Genomic DNA, 12,106 nt, shown 5'->3' with positions numbered 1-12,106 from the left:
ACCACCCTCGAGGAAAGTAAAAGAAAGCGACCAGGCGAAAGCTGGCGCCGAGCGGTGCGACAGCGTTTTACCCTTTCACCGTGGCCACCCGTGCACCTCTACCCCCTTTGACTGTGCGCACGCCGCCAAGGAGCGCCGACGACAACGCTGCGCGCAATGAGGGGCGTGGTCTTCTCGTGAACAATACGTTGCCGCGCGAGGCAGACACGGGCGGACGCGCCGACCCCGCCGCCGGCGAAACAGCCGCGGCGGCGGCTCCCGTCTGAAGCGCAAATTCGCTCCCGTAAACGAAAGCAACAAGTTGCAGCGAAGGGGAACGGAGGAGAGTGTGCCGCGTGCGGCCTCGTAACTTGGCGGGCACCTCCGCCGCCGCCAGGCTGCTGCCGCTGCCTCTGCCGCGAGGAGATGCAACTATCTGTCCAGTTAGAAACGTGCACTGCCGTGGAAGCTGGAGCTACCACCACAATCAGCAGTCACTATATATCCACATGTATAACATTGATCGCTGGTATCACTCGCTTTATTACGCATTTACCGCTTGCCTGTCTAGTTACAGGCTGCTCACCGTCGCTTTCCTCGTTTTCCTCGGCACATTATACAACCGCAGGTCATCCAGCCACAGCAACTTTGGGAGCCTCCGGTACGGTTTTGTACCATTTGTGTCTACGCCGAAGATACCGATTGGATGAAATAAAATGAAACCAGATACAAGACCAGAGCGTTTGAACGAGTGTGAAACACGCTGCAGAAGCGACGTGGAAACTCGGCACTACTTCTTGGCGCGCCCAAGTGAGCGCTTTGCAGCAACCACGAGTCGACGACGCTGCACCGTTCTCGACCAGGAGAAGGGAAGGGTGCAGGGGGTCGGGGCGGCCATAGAAGAGCAACAAGGCGATACGCACAGTGGGCGAAGAGGTAAGCGCCCAGCGGAGAGCTGGAACTGGTTATGCACTCTTGACCTTGCCGTCGGCACGGAGGAGGTGGGGCTGGGGGAGCCTTTCATAGCGCAAGCGCCAAAAGAGAAGAAACCGGCGCCCGTTGGAGCGGGGGGGGGGGGGGGGGGGGGGGGGTGGTAGAGGAGCTGCTGCAGCGGCGGACGACCGGACGCCGGACCAGACGCCGCGGGGACCGGAGCGGCGCCCGTAGACAGCGCTGACTCGACACGGGCGGTGTCCATGACGTAAACGTTTGCAGGCGCGCCCGCCACTGGCTTCTTCTATGGGCGCAACGACAGCCCACCGGAGTAGACGGGGTTCGCGAAGTTGAAAGGTTACAAGCTGGACGCGACGCTTCTGCGAGGGATATTTCTAAACGAGGGAGCCTAAAGGAATCGAGGAAAACAAACAAATAAAGAAAGTGACGCATAGTGCTTTTGGGTACCGTGCGTGGGTATGGGTATTAATCTTGAGAGAATTTTTTTCATGTAAAAAAGGGCCGAGCAGCACATCTCTGGCTTGTTAACCCACACAACGGGGGAGAGAAGAGGCAAACACAGAAGTAGGGAGAGGGTGAAGGTGAGAGGTGATACTTTAAGCTAGGTCCATTACGGACTTGCTCTTTGTGCAGAGAGGACAAATACAAAAGAAAGCGCCAAGACCAGCGACTCCGATCCCCCTTCCCCCCCCCCCCCCAAAAAAAAAAAAAATGAAAAGAAGAAACCGTTTCGGATTGACTCTTTAAACTGCCCAACAGTGCGTGGGTGTCAGCAGCAGAGAGCAAGAAATGACATCAATCATGTTTAAGACCGATGGACGCTGAAAGCGCGGCGCAACCTCTACGGGCACACGGAGCCTGTTGAGCCGGTCCGAGGCAGTATACGGGCGCATGGACTGAGAGCTCGAACATTATTTGTCAAAGCTGCTCAGTTACTTTCTCTGCCTCCAGGAAAGAAACTTCTACAGCTCAAAGCCGCGCTAAGCTTATACGTTTGTGCGTCAGCAAGATCACGCGCACCCAAGACGCCACCTGTCGTTTTCGCAACTCGGCAGCTTTTCGGACATTACAGCAGCGCGCGCTTGTTCCCATGCCAGAGAAGAATACAAGATTCTGCACACGCCTATTCAATACGACGGCCGTTCGCGTATGTAGGTGCGCTCTATGGGCGCGGAATATCAAACCGCCTTACAGGTTCCACAAGGAGCAGCTGGAATGAAATGACCGATACCTGAGGCGAGGGCTAATTTGAAAAAAGAAAATGAATAAAAGCATAAAACCAGCAGACCTCAGAGGAATAGGACTATTTTCCCAGAAGGAGTCTGCGTATGCACCTGCGTATGGCCAGGTGCTGAGATTGGGCCGTATCGCGGGCGCCGCAGTTTCGTGTTTTAATGAGTACGATTTATCAGTATGCCCTAAGGCCCTGCCCCTGGTAAAGAGATGAAGAGAGGACACATAAGCTTGAGCGGGAGCAACTGAGCTTTAAAACGGGAGGCGGCAAAAGTACCTGAGGGACGACGAGGCTGTGTTGGAAGAAGCCTGGCCTTCCTTAACGAGTTTTTGATGAACTAACTCGGCAGGCTGGTGTGTACTGCGTTGCCGTTATTAGAAACTCGCTCAGCTGCCGCGTGAATGCGCACTACGTACGGTGTGGCGCCTACGTCACACCTGCAAGGAATAAAATTTGTAGCGTCGTTAACGAAACATAGGGGGCGCGGTAGGTTATAACGGAAACGCAGGTCACGTCTGGTAACGTTTGTTACGCATGCGCTTCCGGCTTGTTCCGGACACGTCCGAATGGTGAACAGAAACTTGTCTATGAGTTCGTTTTGACCTGTGGCTTTTCTCTTTTCTTTTCTGCGGTTACCCTAACTACCGACCGGTGAGCCTGAGAGAAAGGAGTTTTATTTGGAAACATCTATGCGGAACTTTGCTAAATCAAATTCCTACCAGTCAACGTGCGTCGCAGACGATGCCGTTCGAAGTATAGCTACGCTAACGGTACGTACCAACGTTAGCTTTCACGGTGAGACATTCCTGCCAAAAAAGAGAGGGAAAGAAAAGGACCTCGCCCAGTAACACGCAGCAAAGTGGCCTGATACAGGTGACGCATATACGTTTTATTACAACCCCACCACGTGATCCCGCGGAGCCATCGAAGCTGCTTTGGCTGTGACAGCGAACTAGAGTGCACACCGAATACAAACGTCGCACTCGTGTTTTTCCATTACCCAAACAGCCTTGCGAAAAGCCCGAAGATGTTTACCTAGACTAGAAAACAAACAAAAAGGAATCGAGATAAAAATACGTCCCAGTATTGAGAAGGGAGCTTCGGCTCAGCTCCTTTTGATCAGCGCGGAAGAAAGCGTTCGAGCCGAGCCATGTTTGCAGTCGTTCCTGCCTCGCGCAACTGAAAGCTTATAAGCCGGGAATATAGAGACGGCACGCATGTGTAAGCGAGCATTTTCCTAAGCTTCGCAGATGGTGCGACGCAGCAGCAAAGTACGTGTTTTGCGCTCGCGCCCACGCGCGAGCAGGCCCTGAAAGGCGAACCATGCGGTATGCGATCACAGTGGCAGCAAGAACGAACTGCTGTCGGCCTCGAGCTAACACTACACGGCGCGCGCAGTTTCGACTTTCAGGTTCGGGAAAACTGATGCTGCTGCCTTTAAGCGTCTTTCAGGTGGTATGAGGATGAGGGCTGCTTTAAGCGTCTTTCCAGGTGGTATGAGGATGAGGCGCCTATGTTAAAATGAAGGGTACGTGTTTAAGCCTGTGGAGCATGTGATACAATGGTACAAACTTTCCCTGGTCTGGAGCTCGGCTTATTCAGGGTGAATGCTTAAGTCCTCTGAGCTGGACTAATCGCACTAAACAAGACTCACAAGATTTCCGACAACTCTATCCTGTTTTTTCCCGCAAATGAGCTACTTTTTTTACCTCTGTTCCAGAGTGTTATCGGCAGCAAACCCCAATGAATGCAGCTAGCTGCACACTTTTCATCCGTCTGCTTTTTATTTGTCTGTGCTCCCGCAAGAGGAGTATATCATGAATCAGTAACTCGAGCAACGTTGCAGCTGCCACGCTGCCTGCACATGTGATGTGCCAGTGTGCTGGAGTTCCCACAGCCTCCTAGGGTGCCTCGATGCGGCTCTCCCTTGCCACAGGAACGCTGCAACCCGGTACCACATACGATTGATGCAGCGTACCCTTCGGAACGAAGCAGCGGCAGGAGCCTACATGCTCGTGTTTTTCTCTTACGTTTCTCGAGCCAATCTGTCAGACTTACACAGCTACCGGTTAAGCAACGCCAGCTGGCGACAAATAGCAGAAATTATACGAGAACGGATGACAGTACGATTGAGAGCGCTCAAATCTCTGTCTTCGATGCCGCTTAATTAAAACTTTCTAAGTAATATAAACATTATTTAACCGTAACAGATATCATGTGAAAAGAAAAAAAGTTTAGTGGCGCAGTGGATTGAACTACGTTTTTTAATGCGTAAGATAACGTCGAGTCTCCCTTGTTCAAAATAAGATGCCTTCTCGTCTTCTATCTTTCATCAAGAATTAACAGCATGCAAATCCTTCCCGACTCCCTGGGTATGTGTTTATTTTTTAGGCTGCATTTGAGACGCTTTTAAGTCAAAATCACCGTTTAAAAACTGTCAAACAAGCCGGGAGGGGAAGCGCTTCCTAATTATGACAGGACACCCGTAGTGTCAAGAGCAATGCAGCTAAAAAGACCATACCCCCCCCCCCTTTTTTTTTAAATTGGTTTTTGTGGGGAAAAGAAATGGTACAGTATATGTCTCATATATCGTTGGACACCTGAACCGCGTCGTAAGGAAGGGATAAAGGAGGGAGTGAAAGAAGAAACGAAGAAACAGGTGCCGTAGTGAAGGGCTCCGGAATAATTTAGACCCCCTGTTTGACCACATACAACGAAATTACCAAGGCCCTCTGCCTGGCCCGCCGAACCTTCCCTTCGCCCAACGACAAGCTGGACAGGGCGCACGCGGTGGCCCTCAGACAACTGCAGACGCTCACGTACCCCAACCCGGCACAAAACCACAGAACTCTACCCCGGAACATACCCGACAAATATATGCAAGGTCTGCCACACTGCTATAGCAACTTTACCCCACATGCTGTGGGACTGTAGCAAAAACCCTGACGGTGCTAACTCCGGAACCCTCCCGCCGCGGTGGGCCGCTGCCTTGCGCAGCCCCAGCCTCGGTGACCAACTCTGGGCCGTCCAGTAGGCCCGCGAGGCGACGGCGAGGCAACACCTCGACGTCCCCACGTGGGAGACCTAAGGCCCCGTCGGCGAAAGCTCTGCAGGACTTTTAAATAAAGTTGTTACCAACCAACCAACCTGGGGATCTTTAACGTGCACTGACATCGCACAGCACACGGGCGCCTTAGCGTTTTGCCTCCGTAAAAACGCAGCCGCCGCGGTCGGGTGGCTGCGTTTTTATGGAGGAAAAAACGCTAAGGCGCCCGTGTGCTGTGCGATGTCAGTGCACCGCAGTTAAAATTTACAGCTGGCTACAGGTAATTTCAACGCCGACTAGCAAAAGCGCTGGTGGCACGAAAGGGGATAAGCATATAGTTTACCGGAGCGCTCCACGCGTAAGGTATAAGCTAAGTAGTCCGCTTAAACAAAATACACGACCTCCAAGAGAAGCAGGTTTCCTAGATACAGTAATTATGTGAGTACATATGCGAATACGCACCGCAGTTCCAAGTCGACGTGGCGATGTAAACAGGTTCTGAGCAAAGCGGTCACGTGAGCAGGGTCCGTTTTTGTGGTTGCCCCAGCTTTGCTGCGATGGTCATCGTTAGGAAAACAGAGAAATGCGCACGCATAAAGCACCGCATACAGGGGTCGGCATTGTGCGGTAACCGACAAGTGCGTCTAGTGTGGATGTTTCCGCTGGCTGCTGCAGTGCATTCGCGGCGCCCGCTCCGGTTGGTTAAGCAGGGATACCCGCATAAAAGCGATCTGAAAGATCCGGCTTTCGCAACGGTGTTGAAGCTACAGTATCTTGTACCTTCATCTGAGCTATGAAAATATGGATTTCAGTCACATAGTGGCCATTTGTGAGCGGCTTTCGTAAATCCTCTTTTGGTCGGCACCCGTCATCCAAACTTATTGGTTTTCCGCGAACGCAACTGCCGCAAACCTGAATTATGCCCTTTGCAACCTGCCTTCATATTCTCTGCATGCTCACAGCACATGCGCGAACGCTGTAATAGCGATATAAATTAGACGAAAACGTCGGCTTGTATGCCTATGTTCCTCGTACATTTCCCGTAGTCCACAAGAGACCAACCGAATCTCGCGCTCGCTACCTAACAAGCCCCGAACAATGGGAGGCACAGAAAAACACTTAAGCGCCACAGGTACGCCCTTCCAGATCATGGGAGCTAAACGGGTCTTGGCGTTCACAAGAACGCAAGAGCAGAGCAGCGCACGAAAACGCGGGAGCAGCAAGCACCACGCTCTGTCGAGAAAACGCTGGCGCACGAACGAGCCGTCTTCGCCAGAGAGGGAAAGTGGGGGGGTGGGGGGGTGGGGGGGGGGGGGGGCGTGCAACAACGTCCCGAACCTAATCTGTGACGGCAACGTCGTTCGCGAGAGCGCAGGACCGTCTACAGCGCTACGGAGTCGCTGCTGCGAAACGTGGCACTCAATAAGGGAAGGAGGGCACCAGGAGCGCGCACGCAACACGGTGTACTCGCACGCACGCACGAACGGGTGGCCGGCGAGAGTTCAGCGATCAGACGGAGCGGAGCCGGGAGAGTTGGTCTCCGGGGGATATGGAGCGAATTAATGGCAGGATGCGGAGAATTAATTACGGGAGCCGCGCGCGCGGCGAGCTCTACGCCCGGCGTCGGCCCGCGCCACCTCTCGCAACAACTTTCAACGCGCATCTCGCGTGCACCCGCCCGCCCCTCCGTCTGGCCGCCACCGCCGCCGAGTCAGGGATTTGGGCATTGCGAGAACCAAGGCCGGAGACGCTAATAAATTGCGAGGGGGACGAAGGCGTGAAGGCGTTCCAACGTCTGTCTGACCACCCCGTGCAAGGAAGGGTGGGGGGGGGGGGGGGGGGGGGGGGGCACTGAAAAGGGAATATCTGGTCGATTTGTTTCAGCGCTGGGAATGTTCGAACGGGAGAGACGTCTCAGTGAGCACGAGAGATTAAGCAAAGAGGAATTATGACCTATGAATATTTTTCTTGCCATTTTCATGAATTCGACCCGCAAGGGCAGCTTTCACACATACGCAATCTAACCAGATGTAGTTTGTGAGGGAGTACGTGTGTGGTGGTGGACATAAACCCCCCCCCCCCCCCCTTAGCGTCCTAACTATCAAAGCTTCCTAGGGCAGCGGGAGACACCGAAGAGAACTAGCTGCTGCTCTCACGTGTTTCGAGTCACCAGGACAGTCCTCCCATTACGCCTTCCCAAACGATAACGCTCTCCTTCTGAAACGCTGTACCAACGTAAATGACGAATACATTGAAGGAGACGCAGGCAGGACAATCGCTGATCCTATCTGCTTGTTTTCCTATGTCTTCGTCCCTAGAGACGGTGCAATGTTTCAAGAGGAGAATCAGCAACTCATCCAGCCACATATCTGCATTGGCTTAACATATCACACTCTTTCATTTTTAACACTTGTAAACCCTTTTTCAACCGACACATATTCAAGCAAATTAGAGAAGAGTAAAAGTTCTTTCGGAGGCTCAAGTGATCACACAGGAATACTGACAAAAATTTTCAGAGCACGAAATGTTCAGAATAGCGAAGTGGTCACAGAAACTCGGAATGCTGTATAAGCTGCTCAGGAGCTACAGTAACAGGGAATAAATGGGAAACAGAACTAGACGAGAAATTCGCGTGGCACGTTACGTCAATCCCACTATACCTGAACGCATATATGATAACGCAAGGTGCAAGCTAGGGCAGTAAGACCCGCAAGGCGACCTCTATAGCAAGTCAAGGCGCGAATGGTCACTATGAGCACCCGTAGTTCGTGAGGTGAAGACATATTATACCCAGGAAAGATTATACGCGCGCGCACACAATGTACAGCCAACATCGTCCCCTTCAATATTGTCGCCGTTAATAACTACAGATGCATACAATATTGCTCTATGCAACGCGGAATAGCGATCCAAACCTAATATCACACCGGTGCTTAATGCTAAAGAGGCTTCGAATGCGCATGCTTGCACAGCGTATACCCTTCCTGATGACCCGGGCACTGGTCGCAACACTCCCACAACATACACGGCTACCTGCAACAAATAAAACCGCACCATTTACTTGGAAATATGCAGGTTGACCAGTGGTGACAAGTTCAGTGATAAAACTGAGTAAATGGCATGCAAGAAAGAAGCTGCCAGTGTGAACGAAAGTCGGAGATTAGCGCATCTTAATTCTGTGGCAAACCAACGCGCAGATGCGACCATTACGTCATTCATGCGTCTTGTCGTTTGAAAGGTCACTTCGACGTCGCAGCATAGCGACTTCTGAGTATGCAGTGCGAGGCCCATAAAACGCGGGGACCCGCACGGTGAATGACTCTAAACAAGACGATGCGAACCCTTAGACCTTAGCAGTCGAGCAAAGAAGTAACGCACAGCCGCCACTCACCATCGGCCGTGTTAAATCCACAGCTGGACAGTGATCACCAACTCCAGCGCAGCCACCATATCCAAGCTAACTCCGTAGCCGCATCACGTCAGCTAGGTTCTTCCCGCTCTGGGCTACGCTTACCTTCCCTTGGCGTCTCGTCTGTCAGTCAACCAGATCTGTCCTGCGCACGCCGAGCTCCGCCCATAATCAGTTTCCACCTCATAATTAAAGCAACAATAACTCACCCTACTCGACTACTCCGTGCTCGTCTCTAGCAGTATTTACACATACAGTTTTCCGTTCGTGATGCAGACAGAAAAAAAAAAAAAAACGCTTTATTAAACAACCAGATACTTCGGCACCGAAAAAGATTAATGTTTTCATGAAAAGTACACGAGACTTACTTAACGAGGGTGAAAAACAGAAGGTATTGATGCTCACTGCGAGCAAGGAAGCGTAGCCGGCGGTATACTTTGCTTCTGGACAGCTGGATACGTCTCGAAAATGACGAGAACGATTCTTGCAACAAAGCTGCAGAACGTGGCTTTCTTTGCGTTATTGATTGAAAAAAAAAAAATATCTCAGCGAACGTGCTGAACAAGAGCCCGCACACAATAAAGGCTGGCAAAAATGGCGTTGGCTATAGTATTAACCTGTCATTTCCAAAAGGACTGCATATAATGCATAAAAAATGAGCTTTTCCCTGTTTGTAACTTGTAGGTGATGAACTTCGCCGATTAGACTCCAAACAAGGTTCAGGTTTGGCCAATTAAAGGTCTAGTTACCAAGCCTCCATAACTCTGTCCTTAAAAAACTCGGAATTGTCGACTGGTGTAAACAAGCCCAGGTTCTTTGCAGTCCCATAGTTTACACCTTGTACCCTGGAATAACACATGAAGACGCAGTAGTGAGCTCGCTACCGACGTTACTAGTTACCGGAGTCGACGTGCTGCGCGTCTTGAAGGACCGCCGAGAAATGAGTTGTTCAGCAGCCTACCGTTGATCGGTATGTTGATTTGAACTGAAGCCGCGCTAGGTGCGCCCGCATCCATATTTTACACCCACGCGGATGTGAACTTTTCAGCGCATTTTGTTTACGACCGGAGGTGTCACATGCTGGCTTAAATCCACGTATCCTCATAAATTGCTAATACACTCGGGCACTTGATCGCGCAGTACAAAAACAAACTCAGTTAAAACGCAGCATATGCCAATATTATGTCGGGGCAGAGCTAGGCCCTCCAGAAAGGCAATAAAATCCCATGCATCAGGTTCTGCACTTGACTGCCAACAAGCGTTTTTTTTTTTTTTTAGCCTCCTTCCTTACACGAGTTTGGTCAAACACACTCCAAACTCTACTCTGTGTACATAAATGGCGGCGAACAGTTTCCACACCAAGAAATAATGACGAAAAAACAAGGTATAATTTCGCTAGACAGCAAAACAAGAAGGCAAAAAGCTCCTCGAAAGAAGCCTCACCTATTGCGGTGTCTCCGATAACGAAGGAAGAAAAAACGTTGGGGTCATGTCGGGTCCTTGCGCTAAAAGGAGTAGTCCCCCGGTAGGCAGCTAGAGCGACCCACGTAACTCAATCCAGCGCAAGTCAGTGCACGGCCGCAAACGGTGCCGGAGGCGGTCGTAACAACTGGCGTTCACGGGAGCGTGAGAGCGGCGGGACCGACAAAAGCCGGTCGCAACACCGAACAGGCCGCGGTAAATCCAGTGCGCGGAAGCAGCAATCGCACGCTCCACCTCTCGAGCAGCGCACGAGGACGCGGCACTCCCACCAGTGTCAGGTTCAGCACGAAGGACGCACGATCAGTAGCACACGAAATCACAACACACCGACGACGTCAGGAACAAAACAGAGCTACAACACTCGATCGCGACAGCGAGGAAAGAAAAAAAAAGGTGGCGCTTGCGGAAGCAGCAGCACTAGACAAAACTGGAACGATGCGCCGGTCAGTACCACACAGTCTCTCTCTTCTTTACTACTCCAGTGAGTGACAAGGGTGCTTTCCGAATGTCCCCGTGCAGAAGGAGGAGAGGGGGCCCATTGACGGACGTCTCGTGAGACGGCACGGAAAAGCGGGAGACGACGTCGGCCCGAGATCGATGTGACACCGCCGGACGACGTCAGAAGGGTCGCGGACGAAACGACGACACGACGCGCACCACAACACGGGCGGCAATCGCCGCCGTCCACCTTGACGGCCGCTGTTCTCCAGCGAGGGTGCGGGGGGCGGAGCGTCGCGCCTGTTCACACAGCTGCGGCGGCGCGACGAGCGGCCATGCTGCCCAAACGGACTCCGAGTTGCGACTAGCGTGGAGGAGCGCGGAGCTGCCGGCCCGCAGTGGCGCCGCCGTCGCCGGCTGGGGATCGTTCCATTCGCGAGCACAGGGGAGAAGCTGCGCGCTGTAGGAGCTACGTGCGCGCATGGAGCGGACGTCCTCCCTGCGCGCGCGGCAAAAGTCGGTCAAGTGTGAAACACTATAGTGTGACGTAAAAGGACAGGCTTCTGCGTCAGCGCGAAGGTGATGTTAGTTACTTCAATCGGCCGGAACGAAACGTGAAATATGCGAGCGAGATGCTTGTTCGCAGCCAGGAGCAAATATTCAAAATTCAGCGCCATCTGGCGCATTGAACGAAAGACGGACTAAGGCGTCCTGCACTGCAGCGCCGTCAGGTTGGTGAGTGCAAACGGCGGCAGGACGTCAGAGGGCCAACGCGCTCAGTCGTCGAGCGTTATCCGTCCGTAGCTGTCGTGCGCGTCATGGGATGCCGCGAACGTTCACTTGATCAGCGGAATACCGATGCCGTTCTAGATTTAAAGCCATCGCGTGATGCTCAACGGCCGTGGAATAGAGAGCTTAACCTTCCGGCTTCGAGGCACGCCATGATTTTCACAATCCTTTAAGTGTAATTCCGAACCGCTTACTCAGTCTGATTTGCTGTTGTTTCGCTCTTTCTCTCCTTCCCAGGAAACCTCGAGGCAAAAAAGAGGAATGGCGACAGGTGTGACGACGAAGCATTTCACGACTGCAAACTCTGCAAACCCTTGATAGTCTGCTTGGATGACTAAGTTTCCAAGATGTCTAAAGACCGGAGCTATCTGGCTATCGATGAGGTGCTAGGTTCTTCTTGGAACGTCGAAACGGCTGTGGAAGCGAACAAATGCAAACTAAACCAACAGTTCGGCGTGACAAAGGCTGCCAACACGCCTTGCAAGAGGCGAGAGACGCCTCATTTTTGAGCTCATGACATTAGGAACCGTTGCTTAGGCCACCTTGCCAAATGACAACAGATCGGTTGCACGAATTCCTGATCGTGAAGACTCGTCGACTTCCAACAAAGACAGCGGAAAAAATTGCTGCATAGTGCATAATCGTAGTTTGCACAACTTGACCTGGAATGACATCGTGGAGCCTGCACCTGGGACTGTACGCCGTAAGGCACCGGCGAAGACTTGGATTGCCCAGCTGAATAGGTCAAGTTCGCAAAAACTTCCATGCACTGTAC

General features: G+C 52.3%; 1 protein-coding gene across 2 annotated transcripts in view; it reads right to left on the bottom strand.

Annotated features, from left to right (window-relative positions):
• The window catches only part of LOC144128833 (uncharacterized), a 265,849-nt gene extending 254,937 nt beyond the window's left edge, over nt 1-10,912 (bottom strand). Inside the window, exon 1 of one of the 2 annotated variants that reach the window (XM_077662584.1) lies at nt 10,066-10,912. The gene's annotated coding sequence lies outside the window, so the exon portion shown is untranslated. The remainder of the gene's footprint in view (nt 1-10,065) is intronic. The other variant, XM_077662586.1, reaches the window with a different exon arrangement.
• Between the last annotated feature and the right edge of the window lie 1,194 nt (nt 10,913-12,106).

This window comes from Amblyomma americanum, chromosome 4, assembly GCF_052857255.1.
Source record: "Amblyomma americanum isolate KBUSLIRL-KWMA chromosome 4, ASM5285725v1, whole genome shotgun sequence".
NCBI classification, from domain to species: Eukaryota; Metazoa; Arthropoda; class Arachnida; order Ixodida; family Ixodidae; genus Amblyomma; species Amblyomma americanum.
This window is presented reverse-complemented; position numbering and strand designations above follow the sequence as displayed.